General features: G+C 34.4%; 1 pseudogene; it reads right to left on the minus strand.

Annotated features, from left to right (window-relative positions):
- Positions 1-464: 464 nt before the first annotated feature.
- On the minus strand, positions 465-16,373 carry LOC149141369 (alpha carbonic anhydrase 7-like; annotated as a pseudogene).
- Between the last annotated feature and the right edge of the window lie 3,170 nt (positions 16,374-19,543).

Here is a 19,543-nt window from a genome sequence, read left to right on the forward strand (position 1 = left end):
CTAAATTATAAAACTCAATGGCCATCAGATCTATAGGCACTAATCTAGGTATAAATATTGGCACTCTACCAAAAGATACATGCACAATATCTTCATTGAAAGCCATAAAATCAATGACTATAAATAAACGATATCCTCACTTTCAATCTTGAATTTTAATGTTATTTGTTTTAACATAAATACTTTTCTTTAAGAGAAACTCATCTTTTCAAATATTAACTTATAAATGTTGCCATCTTCTTTTTTCTTTTAAAAAATTGCAAAATAAAAATTAAATTAAATTAAAACATTCTCTTACCAAAATAAAATAAAATAAAATACTCTCGTACCAATGGTTAAATATTTTAGAATTTAAAATGCTGCTAGATAATTTAGGTCGACTAGATTATATAAAAATATTTAAAGTAAAACACCATACAACGCTATTTTCATATAAAAAATACACTTCACTTATAAAGATAATACACTTACTTGGCGTTTAAAGATGAATGACCACTCAATAACCCAAGTTTCAAATATAATACTCTTCCACACGTCATAAAAAGGACTTATCTTAAGACTTCATATTTATTTATAAGTAATATGAAGATGATAATCATAACAACCTCCCATATACCTAATCTACCTTATTTAATAAAACTATTACATGTACTGTATATTAACTATACTTTGTCATGCTTTCTTAATTTAAGAAATAGTTATGCTATATAAGGCACAACATTATTCCTATAAAGGTACAACATTTTTCCAATTCAAGAAGAAATCCATTCTTGACTGTAAATGCCAACAACTCTTCCATTTAAGGATTGGATAGGTCTAGCATTTTGATCATAACCCTGCAAAATACAATAAATTGAATATTAATTCACTTCAATTTATAGAATATATATATTTTTAATTAAACATCATAATATATTTATCTAAAATAACATAAATGCATAATTTTAAACTTACTATTCTAAAACAATAAATATGTGAAATAATAAATCTGTGTAAACATTAATAAATCTGAGCTTTAGTGATAACGCAAACTATAATATTATACAGTTAATTGTATTTCGCCATAAATTAACAAGAAGCGAGTACCGAGTACTTACATCATGGACAGCTGCTTGCAGGGCCCTCACTTGGTCTTCCGACACTGTCTTTATCTGCACATAGATTAGTCAAAAAGTCTCAGGTCACAGGGTCGATACCCATGAACGCACATTTGTGTTTCGGCGATAACGAGAAGGGGGATCATAGAAATACCTCGTCAATCACGGTCCAATGACTCCCTTGGTGCACGCAGGGGTGGTGAGAGATCCCATGTACCTGTAATATCTACTGCCATCGAATTTTATGTCATTCGGATTCACCGGACCAAGGGGTTCCACTGGCGGTTCCATATGCGCAATGGCGTGGATCACATCCATTAACTGTTCGTTATACCCCCAACATAGTCAACACAATATAATCGCTTCATAATTATATATATATAGAGAGAGCGAAATGAGATTTCACAAATATACCTGCGACAGGAAAGGGTCAGACGGGCCATCCCTGTAAATGATTCCAATCACGGAAATTTCGTTGTCCTCCGCTTGGTGCACCAGATGGATTTCTAGTGGATGCCTGTAATTTCAATGCAAAAGTGTGACCAATGCCTAAATAGCAGAGTATAATTTAGTGTAGCAAAGATGGAAAAGACGGTTTTGTGATTGTACTGCTCTCCATTTATGGTGTGCTCCGCCAGGTGGTGCCAATGGCATTGATACAGTCTGAAGCTTTTCCCTTGTATCTCAAGACTACCGGTGCCTGCAGCCCAGTTCACCTAATGCAACACAACCATAGGAGTAAGAGGGAATCGAACCCGAAACCTTTCTGCAGAAGCTTTAAAAAAAAGGTTGCATTACTCACCATGATGTCGTGACCCCTGTTCACAAGGATTGCATTTTCAGGGTAATAGTTTCTGTGGAGCGTGCCGAGGTCCGGAGATAATATGGCGTTGCTCTTCACCACATCAATGGGAGAACAGTGCGTGTCAAAAGCCAGGGAAGAAGAACAGCAACAACAACTAGTAGGGAAAAAACAATGAAAATATCTTGAAGAGTGAATAAAAGAATGGGAAAAAGCAGTAAGACAACTCAACCGATATTTGGAAAAAGCAGTCACACTTCAAATCAACGGTTGAAAGTGTCTCCCCTGATCCAACGGAGTAGGATAAAAGTGTTGACGATTGTTGATGCATAGGAAGGCCTATCGGCCTAACAACGGAGTAGGATAAAAGTGTTGACGATTGTTGATGCATAGGAAGGCCTATCGGCCTAAAAATTAAAAAATATGATTAACTAATATTGTTTATATTAATATATATATCTATAGTTGTATGTTTTATTTTTATTAACATTTATAATTGTCTATAATTAAATTTATTAAAATATTTTTTAATATAATAATAAGTCATCTTAAATTGAAAACATTGTGAAAAAAAATATAATTAATGAAAATAGAAAAAATTAGAAAAAAGAAAAAGAAAAAATCAAAAAGTTAAGTAAAAAATAAATAAAACTAAAAATTAGTAACTAATAAAAATAGAAGTTACTAAACAACCCATAATAAGACTTCAACCAATCACCTTACAAATTTATTCCAACCACCTTACAAATAAATAAATTTCAATAATATTAAAAACTAATAAAAATTAAATTTTCAATATTAAACTATGGATAAATATCATAAATATTTGGTCAAAGATAAACTAATACACAGTCAAAAACTAAACTAAATATGTTATACCATACCTACAACAAATATAATAATATAAAAAATTATATATATATATATATATATATATATATATATATATATATATCACGGTTAACAAAATTAAATTAAATTAAATTCAGAATTCAGAAAATAAAATTTATTTTATATAGAGATATTTTTGTTGAAAGTATTCCATGGTCAATAATTATATGCATGGTCAATAATTTATAATTGTTTACCTAACGTGTGGTGTTTACTTTTAAGACTTCTTGGAATATTGTATTTCACCACATCTTGGTATGATGTGATGGGTTGGTGTGATGTGATTTAAGGTTTTGAATATGTAATGTAATGTGTTTTTTAGTTGGTTGTTAATTTTTTCTGTTTTGATTAATATGCGGTGAAGTATAAGTTTTGTAATTTTAAATTGGATAATTGTATTTTTTTAATGTGGAATAATTTGTCTTACTTTTTTATTAAATTTAATGTTCTAGATTTTTAGGTGAGTTTATTTTTAGGGAACGTCTAGATTCTTGAGTAGATTGATGTGGATTAGGGTAAGCAAAATCTTAGGATACATATAATAATTGATATGGGAATGTTTTGGTGGTGTCCGTTAGCAGAATTTTGATTGTGATTGTTAATATAATTTTCTAGAGTTATTTAAGAAATATATTTATTTAATGTGGTGATTATTATTTAATGTTAATATAATTATTATTAATGATTTGTAAATAGTATTTTTTAATTAATTATTTATTAATTTTATGATTACTTATTATCATAACATTTATATATAAATTATTATGATATAGGTCGTTGTTTGTAACAATAATAACTTATATCATAATTATTTTTTTATCATAATTTTTATATATAATCTTTATTAATAATGATGTAAAACCATTATGAGTTGAAATAATTCATTTAAGAATATTTTTATTATTATAAGTTAATATGATTATAAACTTTAAGTTAATGTTAAAAAATTGATTTGTTGTTATGAGTGGTATGATTTATTAAAGGTTTCTAGGTATAACTGATGATAAGGCCTTCATCACGGTTTATATTGTTTTTTCTTTTTTCAATTTCTATGGCCTCTTTAATTTTTTGTTTTAGGTAATGCTCTTCCTTGATGACAAGTTTAGCTTCTTCCATATAGATGTAGTGTGAGGAGGAGAAAGCATGTTCTGCAAGAGCGGATTTTGATGTTCTGTTCCTAGATATGTCAGCAACATGCTCTTTAAGCCTAATGTTTAACGATCTATCGGTTTCGCCTATGTATTCTTTTCCACATGAGCAAGGGACTATGTAAACCCCTTTTTGTAGTCTAGGGTTTATAGGGTCCTTTGTGGAGTCTACGATTTTCCTAATAGTGTTAGGGGGAGTGAATGCAATACTGATGTTGTGTTTGTTTAGGATTCTTGAAATTTTATCTGTTGTTCCTTTTATGTATGGTAAAGAGATTTTAGGAATGTCAAAGGTTTTCTTTACATTATTTTTATTTAGGGTTTGATGGATGGTTTTGTTAATGATGTTTTTATTATATCCATTATGTTCAAAGACTTGTCGAAGGTGGTTTAGTTCATGTTTTAGGTGATCTGGGTCAGAAATTCTAGAAGCTCTTGTAGTTAGGGTTTTAATAATTCCATATTTTTGCTTGGGATGGTGATGAGAGTTTGCGTGAAGGTATCTTTCAGTGTGGGTTTTCTTTCTATAAACTTTGGAGCTAAGCTTCCCATCTTTTTTGGATAAGAGGATGTCAAGAAAGGGTACCCTTTTCTACTTCAATGGTGAATTTAATGTGACTTGAGACACAATTAATGTGAGTTAAAAATTCTTCAAGCTTGTCTTTACCATGACTACATTTTGCGAAAACATCATCGAAAAATGTTTTCCATTCTTATGGGGTATAAGGAAAGGATTTGAGGGCTTTCTATTCAAAATGTTCCATGTATATGTTCACAATTATAGGAGATAGAGGTAACCCCATTGCTACTCCATGAGTTTGTACATAATGTTTTCCTTTAAATCTAAAATATGATGATTTTAAGTAATTTTCTAGGGCATCTACAGTTTCGCTATTAGTGATTGATTGCATAACATCGATGGCTTCAACCATTGGTATCATAGTGTATAAGGAAACAATGTCAAAACTTACCATGAGATCTTCGTCTTTCATTTCAAGGTTTTTGGTCCATTAAACGAACAATGCAGAGTCTTTTATATAGGATGATGTGTTTCCTGCTAAGGAACGTAACTTTTTGGAAAGATATTGAGCAAGGAGGTAGGTGGGTGAACCTATGGTAATAACTATGGGTCTTACTAGGATGCCTTCTTTATGAACTTTGGGAGCACCATATATTCTTAATGATGGATGATTATTATTTATTATTTAGGGAATATTTGTGACATTTTCATTAAATTAATGGTTTAGGTTTAATTGTTTAACTATTTTATTTATTTATGTTTAAAGTGGTTTGATTTAATGGTGGAAAGTGAGAAGTTTTTACCTTAAGTAAGGTTCAATTCTCATGAGGGCTTCTCTGGAGCCATGGAGCATCTTGAGGTAGTGGTAAAACATGTGGTTGCACTCGGAGAGACCATATTAAATGGTTTCATGACCTGTCTACACATAGTGGATCAAAGTCCACCCCCATGTCCACCTTTTATAAACGAAGAATAAATAATCAAGGAAAGAACTGAAGAAACCGTAGTCGCCTTGTCGATGCTCTCAAGTTATGGAGGTCCTAACCCTCTGCTTCCTCCACATGATCTTGATACCAATGCTTTCAATACACCAGTTGTTAGTGATCTGAGGTTCCAATCCCCCAAGCCAACCCTATTTGTGAAGAAATCATAGGATGTTCCAAAAATTGTAGTCCATGCCAATCAATTCTACGTAATGGCTCTTATGCTAATGTAGAGAGGCTTGATCAAACAATTTATGGGCTTATGGCCCTCGCTACACTCTTTGAATATTTTGGTAGATTAAAATTGGAGACCCATGATTGAAGGACGTTTTTCTATTTCCTTCTATGTGAGGAGGGTTTTCTCCTTCCTTTTAGAAAAGAAGGTAGATCACGATCTAATTTTTTGAAGTAAGCCATATTTCATGAGGGCTCAAGGTTTATATCTAGATAGATGGATCCATATTTCAACCCAAAAAATGATGTTCCATCTATTGTTCCTATTTGGGTTAGATTTTCATATTTTCCTCTTCATTGTTAGAACGAAGATACCTTTAGGAACATTGGAAATGATATGGCTTGATATATCGATTAGGTAGAACCACAAGAAGGTATTCAATCTTGTGCCAAAATTTGTGTAGAAGTGGATCTTGATAAGGGACTCACGACAACAATAAATATCTAACTTGAAAATTGGACTAGTTATCAAGAAGTGGATTATGATTAGTTACTATTTAAATCTAAGAAATGTCATGAGTGTGGGAATTTTTCTAGGAGATGGCCTAAAGTGGAAGAAATCCATACATATAATGAGGAAGGAGAACAATGGAAGCAACCAAAAATAATAAGTGTGCCCTCCTACTAAAATATAGCAACAAGGACATAAGAAGGAAATGGATTGGGGCCTAAAGGCCCTCTCTCTCCAAAGAAATCGGTTTCCAAAGGTGAATAATTCTCCTAAAGCAAGAACAAAGGTTTGGTAGGAAACAAATATGATGCCCTCAATCACGAGAACAGAGAAGGAGAAATCACTTATCCATTGCACCAAGAGATATAGTTAGTCAACTCCCAAAACATGAGTTTTGAGGGGAAAAATGGCATAACTCACCTTGAATATGTTCTAACTCAAGAAATTTAGTCACAAAGGAATAAGCTACATCAAAAGAGGAAGAGGTATTTCAATCCCCTAGAAACACTAGGACCCATCAAGTATATTTGGCTTAAGGATCAACAGATGAAAAATTAGAGGGTGAAAAGGTAATTCGAGAAAAACCACATAAGAAAGTGGGTCGCCACACTAATAGAGATGTCAGAAGTGCATAAAAGAGAAGGATAAAATTCCAGGCTATGAAAGGTCATTGGAAGTGCCTTTTTAACAATCGCTAAACAAACCCCAAGACAAGGACTCGAGGGATGAAAAATAAGCCACGCCTGCAAAAAAAGAAAAAAAGAAGGAAGAAGATTTTTCACCTACAAAAAAGTTTGAAGGTGGTACTACCTGTACTTGTCCATCATTTTCAAAAGTGTTAATGAAAAGTTCATGTTTGTCCCCTCCTTTGACGAGAGATAGGACAGACTACAGAGAAAGAAACTCCAACTCCTAAAAATCTTCATGGTTTTCTGAATTACCAAGAGTGCCTTTTGATAATTCTTGATTATACTCTATTTTGTATCAATTTGTATAAAGGTGTCGAAGTTGTAATTGTACCTCTTGCTAATTAGTATGCATTGTAAATTTTGTCAAAATTTACAAGTATTTCGGCGTGTTTACATATAGAGGCATAATGGTTTAGATATCAAAGAAATCAAGTTTTTTTATTCACTAGGTATTCCAAGGAGTCATATGTGTGAGTCAACTAGCTAAAATAGCCCCTCTTTTAATGTAATTGTTGTGTCGACAAAGTAATTTTTTATAATTATAATATTATTGCTTTAGATATTTGAAAAAAACAACAAATTTACTCATCTCCATTAAATTAATAGTTCATATTTAATTATTTAACATGTGTAATTTCCCTATATTATATGTTACTTATCTAGTTGGTATTTGATAACTTTTTTTAGCCTTCCTTTATGCTCAAGATTTTGGGACATGCCCAAAGGCCACATAGAAACATATCATTATATGAATTTTTAAGTGAGGTTTCATAATCATTTGTATATATGGAATTTTTATTAAAAAAACAAATTTCGCAAGACCAACAATGTATCAATCAATACCTTTAGCATTCACCAACCCAGAGTTAAACAATTGTGCTAGTAATAATATATTGTTGAATTTATAATTTTAGCTAATATATGGGACGTCAACATTAACTCCATCCTGCTGCAAAATGAATCTATCACCAGAATCAAGGGATTTCTCATCAATTCTTGTCCTTATTAATTAACATCCTATGCCACTTGTGGCTAATGCTCATAGCCTAGGAATGTCATATGTTAATATAACTTTATATATTAGGAGTTGGGGATGTTTTTTGTTGTTATTGTAGGGTGTGAGATTTAAAGGATCCATGTGGAGATGTATCCATGTGCCATTATGTAGGATGTTCATCGGTTACTTGATCATTGATTTGGATGATACCTTGACTTAAAATAGTGCCTTCATTTGCCTTTTTTTCGGTTGCTTCATTTTTTTCCCTTAGAACATGGAATCCCTATAATCTTCTGAATAGCTTTTTATAAGCCCCTATTCTCTTCCATATCTAATTAAAATATTCATCCACTTAATCCTTTTTGAAATCTTGGATTGCCCATTTTGAGTCTCAAATGATGATGACTTCCTTGATTCCATCTCTAAAGAGTAGATGAAATCCCTTCCACAGAGCTAAGACATACGCATCATTGTTGGCATTAGAAAGAGATTTGCAGTAGGGTCTTTATTCAGGCCTCCTGTTCCAAGTGGGTTAATATTTCCCTTAGAAGTCCCATTAAAATAAAGGATAAAGCTTCCCTTATTTCTTTCCCACTTCTCTAAATCAACTTGACTTAATTTTAATTCCTAGATGGGAGGGATCTTTGGTTTATATATTCTTGTGTTGGCGATGCTTCCAGGTTTGAGCCCTCAAAGCCTTACTAAATCCCTTATATTGAGGTTATCCTCCCAATTAATTGGTATTCTGACTGAAGACAGGGCATCAAACAAGAGAGATTTTGCTTCTGTAGCAGAGAGAGGTGTTGGGAGCAACATATTGTTAAAAATGGCTTTGTTTCTTGCTAACCAAATTCTCCAACAAATGTATTTTGTGAGAGTGTTGACTATTCTTTTAAGAGTCGTTTTCCCCATTAGATTTAAATCGTAATCTAGATACCATTTCTAGAACATATAGTTCCAATCTTTAGGAATTTTAGTGAATATCTATAGCTCTTCCAGGGATGACTGCCAAGTGTCTTTTGTGTAGCTAAATTCCATAAATAAATGAGAAATGTTCTCTTCTGAGCTATAAAATAATGCACACCTGGAAGGGCCCTTTATATTTATCCTTTTTATATTTTCATATGTAAGGATTTTTCCTTGAATTAGTGACCATCAAAAGATGTTTACCTTAGGGATTCCATCCTTTTTCCAATTGTTTTCTATATTACCCTTGTGTGAGAATTTGTAGATTTTATCTTTGCTAGATCATAACAAATTTTTTATAGAGAAGCCTTTATTCTCTTCAATCCATCCTCTTTCATATTCAAAATGCTTGCCTACAGGGGCATGGCCTTTCAACACACCCAGGAAGGAGAGGTAAGAAGAGTTTAACTCCTTTAAAACTTTGAGATTAATCTAGTTTTTCCATAGACCTCTACTTTCATCCCACTCAGATATGTCCCGGACATGCACAAAATTGTGGTCTTTCATCCACATCTCTAGATTTGTGGAATCGTGTATTGTTTCTAAGAGTATTTTGACACTTTTAATGACCTCCCATAAGTTGATTTTCTTTTCATTTTCTGGAGTCCAGCTTAAATGTTTCATTATTAATTTTATGCTTTTTAACATAGGTTCAAAGTGCAATATCAAGTCTCCTTCCAGTTTATGAACTCTGACCTTTCCACATTTGTATTATGCAAGTATTTCCTTCTCAGAGCTTAATCCCACTAAGATTTGTCCTCTTTTAGTAGTCTCCACACTAGTTTTTCTCCTAGTGTATGACTCAAAAGTATAGTCGATGACGTTGAGGCCACCTTCTTCTATATCCATCTTAATTGTTTCCTAGTTTACTAGGTGGTATTTTTTCTGATAGTTTTTCCTCCTTTCCATGTGAAATTTTTTATGCTTTTGTTGATACTGTCAAGAATACTTTTCGATGCCAAAAGAGTTGAAGCTGGTAAATTTGGAGGGTGGATAAGGTAGATTTTACCAGGAAAACTCTACATGTTATATTCAACCTTTTTGCACCCCAAGAATTGATTTTTTTCTTGATTTTGGAGATGATACTTATCCAGTCTTTAGGTTTTGTACTTTGAGGGAAATGAGTAGTACCAAGTAGTTGAAACCATACCAATATTTATCCCATTTAAAACCAAGGACATTTTTTATTTCCTGCATTTTATTGTCTAAAGTGTTCCACCCATAGACCTTGATTTTTTCAGTATTAATTTGTTCTCTTGAAGCCAATGTGAAGTCTTGCAAAATTTTCTTGAATCTCTTGGCTATGATTGCAGATGCTCCACCAAGAAAAATTGTGCCATCTACAAATTGAGTGTGATTCAATGTTTTAACCCCTGTGACAATTTGCAAGTCTATCAAATCTCTATTAAGGCGGGCGATTTTTAATCTTCTGCTTAGTGATTCTTCCATTATAATGTAGAGAAGAGGAGACAAGGGACAAACTATCCTTAGTACCCTTGAAGCTTGAAAGAACTGGGTGCGTCTTCCATTTACTATAGGATCTATCCATGGTGAGATTATGCAAGAATTTATCCATTCAATAAATTGAGAGATAGAGCCTATTTTTTTTCAATATTCTAAGAAGAATGTCATGATCAACTCTGCCAAAAGCTGAAGCCATATTAAGATTTATTTCCATGCCTTTGATTTAGAGGCACTGCTGGTATGAATTTTTTCCTTAACTAATATTATGTTGTCTATAATCTGTATTTTCCCTATAAAACCACTCTCATTCTATGATATCAGTTTGTTTATGACATTTTGCATTCTGGTGGTTATAACTTTTGAGAGAATTATATAAGAGGCATTGCATAGGCTTATTGCTTAAATCTTGCAAAGGAGATTGGATTAACATCTTTAGGGATCAAGGACAAAAATGTAGAATTAGTTCCTCCCCTAACTTTCCTCTTCTTTCTTACACATTCCAACATTTTACATAAGTTATATTTTATTAAAATATAGAAGGCTTTGAAGAAGTGAATGGTGAAACCATCTGGCCTAGGTGCCTTGTCTTCTTTTGAGCTCCATATTGCTTCCATTACCTCATTTTATTCTATGGGTTTGCATAATACTTCATTTTCTTCTTTGGTTGTGCTAGTTGGAATTTTCTTGAGCATCTTGTATACATTGAGATTATTACCCCTTTGCTCATAATATTGTTGTTTGTAGTATTGGTGGGTTGCCTGCTTTATTTCCTCATATCCCTTGCTTTTTCCCCTTCAGAATATTGAATTACCTTTATCCTATTTTTCATTTTTCTTACTTTGGCTTATTTGTGGAAATATTTTGTGTTCTTGTCTCTATCTTTTAGCCAAAGACTTCTTGATTTTAACCTCCATTTTTCTTACTCTCTCCTATTATAGTTCTGGATTTTAATTGTAAGCTCTTTTTCTTGAGTTGTATGTTCTTCAAAAGGATTATTTTCCATTTGATGATAGAGCTCCTCTAACTAATATTTTAAATATGATTTTTCTCTGTTTGTTTCGACGTATTGATCTTTTGCCCAATCTTTCAAAGATTTTTTGACCATTTTTAGTTTTGTTTCCAACACAAAATATGGTGACCCTTCAACATAATTGCCCCATTGTATTTGTATTATTTCTACTACTCTCTATTCTTCCAACCATATTGGGTTGAATCTTAAGGGGATTGGGCCCATATGCTCTTTCTATGTGAAAGATAAAGATATGGGCTAGTGATTTGAAGTCCAATTTTGTATTCTCAGATCTTATGTCAATATCTTCCAATAATAGGTTTCCTGATAGTAAAAATATATCAAGTCTAATTATTATGTTATATTTACCTGTTCTTTTGTTGGAAAAAGTGAATACACCTTTCTTTGGCACTATATCCATCATGTCCCACTTAGCCATTAGATCCTCCATGTTCTCCCTATATGAATCCTTGATTAAGTTGCCTCCTTTTTTCTCCTTGGTACAGATTGTTGTGTTAAAAATTCCTCCTATTGTGACTTCTTGATAAATATTTGAAACTGTTTTATTGTCTAATGTGTTCCAAAACTTTGTCTTATTTGCATACAAGGTTGGATAATATACATTGTATATTATCAATGTAAACTTTGAAACAGGAACTGATACTATTACCCGTTTCACAGAGATAGCAAAAAAGTGACCTGATTTTGAAAAGGGGTGATGCAGAACACACATGTTTTTTTTAGAGCATAGTTTTTGGCATTTTAATTTTTTTATGTACATTACATTTTAGAATGGTAGTGACTTTCATGCTGATTTGAAAAAGTGGGTATTCTGCATCAAACCCCTTTTTTAAAATGTGGCTTTAAATTTTCTAATGTATAAAATGTAAATAATTATTTTGTAAATTTGATAATTTTTGAAGTGGTTGTTTTCTTCATATTTTTTTGTTTTTTATTTTAAGTTTAATTTTTTTGTAGTGAGGTTTTTATTGTTTTGCATTTTTAAATTAGAAGGTCGATATTTTGAATTTTTGATATTCTACATATTTATACATCCTTAATTAATTTTTGAATCCACATGAAATAATTGTTTCTAAAAAACAATATTTTTAACAATGGACATAAAAATAACCATTTTTAATATAAATATAACTAAAAAACTACACATTTTGATAATTTTTTGCTAGAATTGACATGTCAAAATCACAATTTTTATACGAAAATTTTAACTAAAAATGGTTAAATAATAGTTTTTTTTTTATGAATTTCATGTCAAAAAAATAATAATAATCACTTTTTTTTTTTCAAAAAATAATGATTAACTTAAAAATCAATGCGAAAATCACATATTACAAATATTGAACGCATAACAACCCTAATTGAGTGTTTATTCTTCTCATAAAATGTCAAAGTCAAAACATTGCAAAGCTTGATTTCCAAGCATAACTTAAATTTAATCAACAATGTCACGTAATCCAAACTCTTCGTCCTCTAGAGTTTCATCATTGTCTTCTTCCACAATATTTTTTGTTTCCTTTTGCTCATTTTCCTCTTCTAATGGATCTTTGATGTCTGCGAATCTCCCAATGTATGTTTTTCCAAACATTCCATGTAATGGTGGTTGGGGTTCCTTTTCCTTTTTTGCAGCACGTGATTCACTAAAGTCCCCTTTCTTTAACCCAATTTCTTGCATTGCATCTAAAAGAAATTGAAGAACATTAATTTTTTGCTGAATGAAATTGCACTATACTGGATCTTTTTCAATTGCAATGCAATTTCTTCTTTTTTGAAGGCAACATGCTAGTGTTGTACCTAATTATCAAGCACAAAAGAAATAATGAACTAAATTAGTACAATGAAATATTAATTAAAAAATAACATATTGAAATTTAATTTCATATAATAAAACTTACCTGATGTCGAGCCGTGAAAAGGGTCTTTTTCACCTGTAATTACCTCACATTAACTTGTCAATCTAGGAAGGATTTGTTATCTCAAAGAGTGTACTCAGTTTGAGGCTGTCATTTGTCAGAGTAATGCTAGTAGTATAGCTCAAGAAAATAAAAGAGTAAATGGATGCTTAAAACAAGGTCTACTTACAGCAAAATACTTTAAAAACTACATCATGCACTTGGAAAACTAAGCAATTTATTAGTCAAGGGTCCAGTAACAATAACTCATCCCTTTGGAAACTGATGTAACTAAAGGTAATCAAGGAACAGATCATCAATATGGGGACTAGACAACAAAGGCCAATGTCCATTACAGTTTCAAATCGTTCTGCACACCAAAGCAACAATAACGCAGATAACAGGAAATGGAACAGCAATTAAGAAATGGAACAACAACTAGAAAATGTAATAGCAACTAAATCTGATGAACAGCAACACCGTAATCTACAGGAACAAGTGCAACAATCGTATCCTACAGAAATCAAAGGGCAACCTTTACTTAAAGGATGAATCGGACATCAAATAGAAATGGAACGGCAACCAATTACCAATGAAATATGGAACAACGCTTAGAGTCAATTGTGAATACACAGTATCGAAATAAATAACACGCACAACACACAGAGATATTAAGAGAAACAGTAATCTGCGACAGATACCACAAATATTGATCTCAGTTAGAAAGGATAACGATCACAATTCATAATGGAACAACAATGTCAATTGAACAACAATCGTAATGAAGTATAAACCATAGACGAATACAGTAATACCAACTTAAAAATATTACAGCTCGGTTACTCTACAATTGAACAGCAATAACATTCTGTAAAGAACAGTAATGTTACATTAATGACTTAAAGGAACAACAATATGTTATAAGGTCAAAATGAACAATACAACTTTCCTGTTGCAGAGAACGATATTGTAAATATAACAGAGCTGTGATATAAAATAACAAAACACACCAGATTACCGATCAAAGCTGATAACGAAAACCACACACGAACTAAAGATAATGATACAGGAGCAAGTGTTCCACCGGGGCCAGGCCCTTAACCTCCAGTGACACACCGCTTGAAATTATTCCAGGATCAAAGATGGAACAACAACCAGATTTGTATTAAAGCATTAAAACAGAGTTACAGTGGATCACTTCTCAATGAGAGTGGATGATCAAAGTTTCAAATACAGAGCAAAGTTACACGAAAATTAACAGTCCCCCTCGGGCTAGCAGTGCTACCCCTACTTATAACAGTTGAAGCAGAGATATCAAGGATGCGAAAATAGTTAAAGCAGCGATCCCTCAGGATCAAAGGATCCTTAGGGATTCGCCAAGTCGTTAATTCTCAGTTATCCAGTCATTTTCTTGTTCCAAGTCGATATCTCCTTTTCCTTTCCTTGGCTGAGATGTTTTAATTTAGATCGTCTTGTTTGCATATGGTTCCTTGCCAAAGGGACAGCAGTTAGCTTGGCCCTGTCTTTTTCTTTTTGAGCAACAATCTTTAGTTTTTCCCTTTTCCTGCATAAGAAATGGCAATTATTAGCGTTTTCATGTTGCATATAAATCTTTATAGATTTTTCATGATTTCCCATTATCTACCTAGTTCATGATGCAAAGATGTTACGAGTTCTAAAGAAAAGATGACAAAATAGTCAATAAAAATATACCTTCTTCAGTACTCCACACACCCCCCTGCTTACCCTTTTTCATGCCCTCATGAAAACATTGTAGTTGACATGTAAGGCAGTGAGAGAGTAGGCTCAAGATGGGATCTCATGTGGTGGTCTACAACCATGATGCCTAACTAGGTGTTCAAAAAGATGGCCTATCTGACCCTCAGGCTTTTCATACAGGGCTTGGTATCCAGGTGCAGGGTCCGAAACCTATATCCTAACCAAGATGGCCCTCCCCTCAAGATAATTTCGCCATAGAGGTTCAAACGATCAACGACTAACTTAAAGTTCTCGTAATTAAATGGTTCCCTGAGTTGGATGTTCAGATTAGAGGTCTGATATCGAAATTTAGCAGCTGCAATGGCAAGGTCCTTAATGGTAAAGAAGTATTCTATCCCTTGCAGATTGATTGTTGTATGAATGGGTCCTAACGCGTCAATCATGCCCGGAGTCATCATGAGGCTTCTGTGTTTATTCCATAACTGTAATGGATCTCTACGCTCAGCTCTTACCCATAAGTCTAATCCATTTTCTTGTCTTTGGAAGGCATTATAGGCTTTAATCCATTTGATTTGATTAACTCCAAATGAAATAAATGCTTGCAGTTGGATATCCCCAACGAAAGGACCGGGGTTCTACTCTGTCTCTTGATCTAACACAAGGTTATGCAGATAGAATTCACACAGTAGTCTTTGAACCTTTACTCCATAATGCTTACAACAATTTATAAAATCGTCAATAGTATTAATTTGTATAGGGGCTCCTGCTTTGACGGCCTTAATTTTCGATTGCAAATATCGTTCCATTAAAAACAAGGCATAATTCTTGGGAGGGGCTCTACATGCTAGGACATCAGTGTACAAAGAGCATAAGGTATCCATCTGTCTGATAACTACATCTAATCTATGAGTTACCTTTGCGACTTTTTCTTGTTCTTTTCGCCATCCTTTAAAGGCCTGGCTTTTGGATAAATTGACATTCCTTAGCTGTTGTTGTAACTCTTCATACTTTTCTTTAGAAACCGTTTGTTCCGTGAGTTTTTCTACTGCTTGCTGAACTTGCATCAAACCCTCTCGTAGGGTTACTGTCCTCGGATCGCTATCCCACGTAGTAGTGGCCAGTGGAAGATTTACTTGAATCTTCCTATTGTGTCGCCTTGTGTTTATAGTCTGTATCCCTTCAGAGGACTGTGCCTCTGTCTGAACTTCCTTGTCACAGGCCGGTATGTTGTCTGTTTGCACTTCAACATGAGCAATAGTGAAATGATGTTCCTTTTTCTTTTGAACAACAGTCTGCATTTCAACAAGGGTTTGAACAGTAGTCTGCATTTGAACAGTAAACTGTTCTTCAACAGCGGTTTGAACAATAGACTGTTCTTTGAAAAGATTTTGAACAGAAAAATGAATAGGGGTCCTTCGAACCTTTTTCTTGGGGGGTCTCACCGGAGTGGCTGCCTGTCTTCCCCCTGAAATTATTTTTGCTCTCTTTCCCATTTTCAAAACCCTGATTTGCTGTCAAAGTTGAGCTATCACATTTAGTAATCTTTGTTGTTCTTTTCGTAATCGTTTAATTTCTTCTATTTTCTTAGAAGGAACAACTATCTGTTTACTCGGGCTTGGACTGTCATCTTGGCCAATTCCCTGGTTTTCCTCTTGGGGTGCTCCTTCGTTGTTCTGTTCAGGTTGCTTAGGAGTAGAAACCCTAGCTGGCTTTGTTATTTCCTGGGTAACTTCTTTGTTCACCCCTTCTTATTCATGCAATTCTTCCGGTGTAGTTTGGCTGGGAGAAGATTGTTCCCCTTCTATATCTTCATCATTTTCTTCTCTTGTCATACTTGCAGAATGATTCTCTTCGTTTTCTTCCCCGTCGCGCAATTCTTTGGGTGCATTTTTGTCCTGAGCAGAATGCTCTTTTGGTTCTTCCTCAATCTGGAGGCCTAGCGGGCTGAGAGGCTGGCCATATTCACCCATATTGGCCAGAATTTTGGCCAATTCATCCTCTTGCAATGGATTTTGCAATGGACTCTCTTCGCATTGTTCTGCCTCCGCCTCCACCTGCTCAGGTTGCTCGATCTCTTCCTCTGTTTCTCCTTCCTCATTTCCTCCCAATTCTTTCTCATTCTCTTCTCCTTCCAATTGCGGGGGTTTCTCGTCCCCTGAGTCGTCTATCTCCACAGGTTGGTTGGTACTCCCTTGGGGGTTTTCCAACCTCCCTCTAATCCATGCCAATCTAACTGATTTTCTCCATTTTGATGGTCTATTTGGTGTACTGACAGTATGCTTGCATTTTGTGGCTAGCGGAGTCGGTGCCCCATCTATCATAGCAATTAGCTCTTCCCAGTTGCTCTGTTGTTAAGCAAGACTGTGGCTAACTATCAGCCGTATCAGTCCATGGTGACTTACTACCGATTCTACATGTTGTGACTTTTTCATGCTTCGGGAAACATCATGAAGTAATGAATTTAAAAATGCAGGTAGGTTCACAGAGCATTTCTCTTTTAATACAGCTAAGAGTTTAAGGTGTCGTGGTCTTACCACGTCTTTCCTGCCTTTGCAGATGATGTAGCTCTGGATGATCCTCGCCAATTCTTCCCATGGCTCTCCTAATGCTACTGGTAGGACTCCCTTTCCTCTGACTGTCAGGTTCTAGCCTTCATCCTAGAAGATCTTCATGATCTTTTGCAGTCTCTCCTTCTTTAGAGTCGACATAGGTCTAGTGGCTGGCAGTCCCGAGACCTCTGCAATTACGTCATCGATAACTGCTATGTGTTTTCCTCTTACTGTGGAGTGGTATTCTTGCAAGTTCTGCAAGAATTCTATTGCCACGGTCTCGTTGGATTCTTGTAAACGATTAAGATAGACTAACCATCCTGCCCTTTCTAGGCGTCAGAAACTGTCAATACCTATGGTTCTCTTCGAATTGACCTTCCTCCCATGCTTTAGTTCACTGTAAAAATGCAGAGACGACAATGGAACAATAGGTTGTTCAAATTGTTAGAAACACAGAGAAAATAGCAAAATTGCAAGGCTCGTTCAAATCTTACTAATTGTTGCAGACTATGATACAGAAATATCTTAGGAACAGCAAGGCATGCAAATTGAAAAACGAGATACCGTTAAGCCTTGCTATTCCCGAGTAAGAGTTTGTCAAATAATAGCCTGACACATATGTCAGCAAATTATGAAGTCAACCCCCCCGCCCCCCCCCGCAATGTGATAGGACATCCTCGGCCGTCAAATGAAGGAGCGGTGGGCCGATCTGTTCTGGTACAGGTTCATAAAGGAACAGTGTATGCTAAGATGCCATGTTTACAAAAGGAGCAAGGTACCGAAATCGAGGTGTATAACATGATCGCTTAATAAATAAGAAAATGTGGTTAAATGATGTGAGGCTGAGAGGATAGGACAGCTGACGTGCACAACGAGTGTAATGCGATCATTGTCTACTTTTTCCGTTAGGATCAGTTATGATGGATTTTAATGGTTCGGGGAAGTGATATGCATAATTTTATTTGATAGATTACAAAGGTATAAGACAGATAAGGGTATTAATAATTACTATTGGTGTACATAAGAAATGTGACTTCAATACCATTAACAGAGCTCTGCTGCCGACAAGTGTCCATAACCTTGGCAGAGTTGTTTGTTTCACCCATGGAACCATGATCCTTTGCGTATGCCTAGGAAGTATTGTTCAGTGTCAAAATGGAGGTCATTATGCTAGCGCAGTAACCAGTTAAATCATAATGCCATTCACCAGGAAGGAGTGAAAGGTGGGCAGGCTGGCTCGTGATGAGACCTCCTGTTCCAAGGACTCTTTATTTTTTCTGATGTGCCTCTTGGACCATATCCCTGGTGTGGTGGCCATAGTGGGAATGCCACTTCACTTTGTTCCTTATGATCATGGTAGGCTGGCTCTTGATGAGACCCCGTATCCTGCATTTGACAATTCAAAGATTCTTCTTTTTTTCTTTTTTAATAAAATGCTTTCCTATTTATACACAAAGGGTGGTTTGGCCCTCCTTAAGAGTAGGAATGGTGGAAGAAGTCTTAACATCTCAATAGAAAAATGTAAACCCTTTGTTCTTATTCCCTAATAACGATCAGAAAAGATTATGGGAATTTAAAAAGAACCAGCATGATAAAGATGATCAATCATGTCAATATTAGTAGGGTAATGTCAACAAAAGTGATGAATAAGTGTGTCCTTTCTTTATTGCTCTTTATCAATTCACAGCAATTTCTTGTAAAAGTAGTGATTTTATATAATTTGCTGATTTCAGTATGCTCTAGCTTTGTATTCATTGCATGAGTGTATAGTTGTGCTCCAAAAGACCTGAAACAAGAGGAACAACAGGTATTTTTGAGAATGTTATCGTTTGAAAAAAAGGAGGGGCAAAGGAATAGCAAAAATCAAAAGCACCATTCTTTTGGAAAAAGGAACATCAGAAACCGAACATGCCGTTCCTTTGGAAAAGGAACAACAAAAACAAAAAAGTGTCGTTCCTTTGGAAAAAGAATAGCATAAACACAAGTGATAAACAACAAAAACGCAAATGTTGTTCCTTTAGAAAAGGAACAGCAAAAATAAAAAAGTGTTGTTCCTTTGGAAAAGGAACAACAGAAAACTCAAATGTCGTTCCTTTGGAAAAGGAACAGCAAAA

Source organism: Pinus tabuliformis, chromosome X (assembly GCF_031772625.1).
Source record: "Pinus tabuliformis cultivar Carrire ecotype Pingquan chromosome X, CPIR1, whole genome shotgun sequence".
NCBI classification, from domain to species: Eukaryota; Viridiplantae; Streptophyta; class Pinopsida; order Pinales; family Pinaceae; genus Pinus; species Pinus tabuliformis.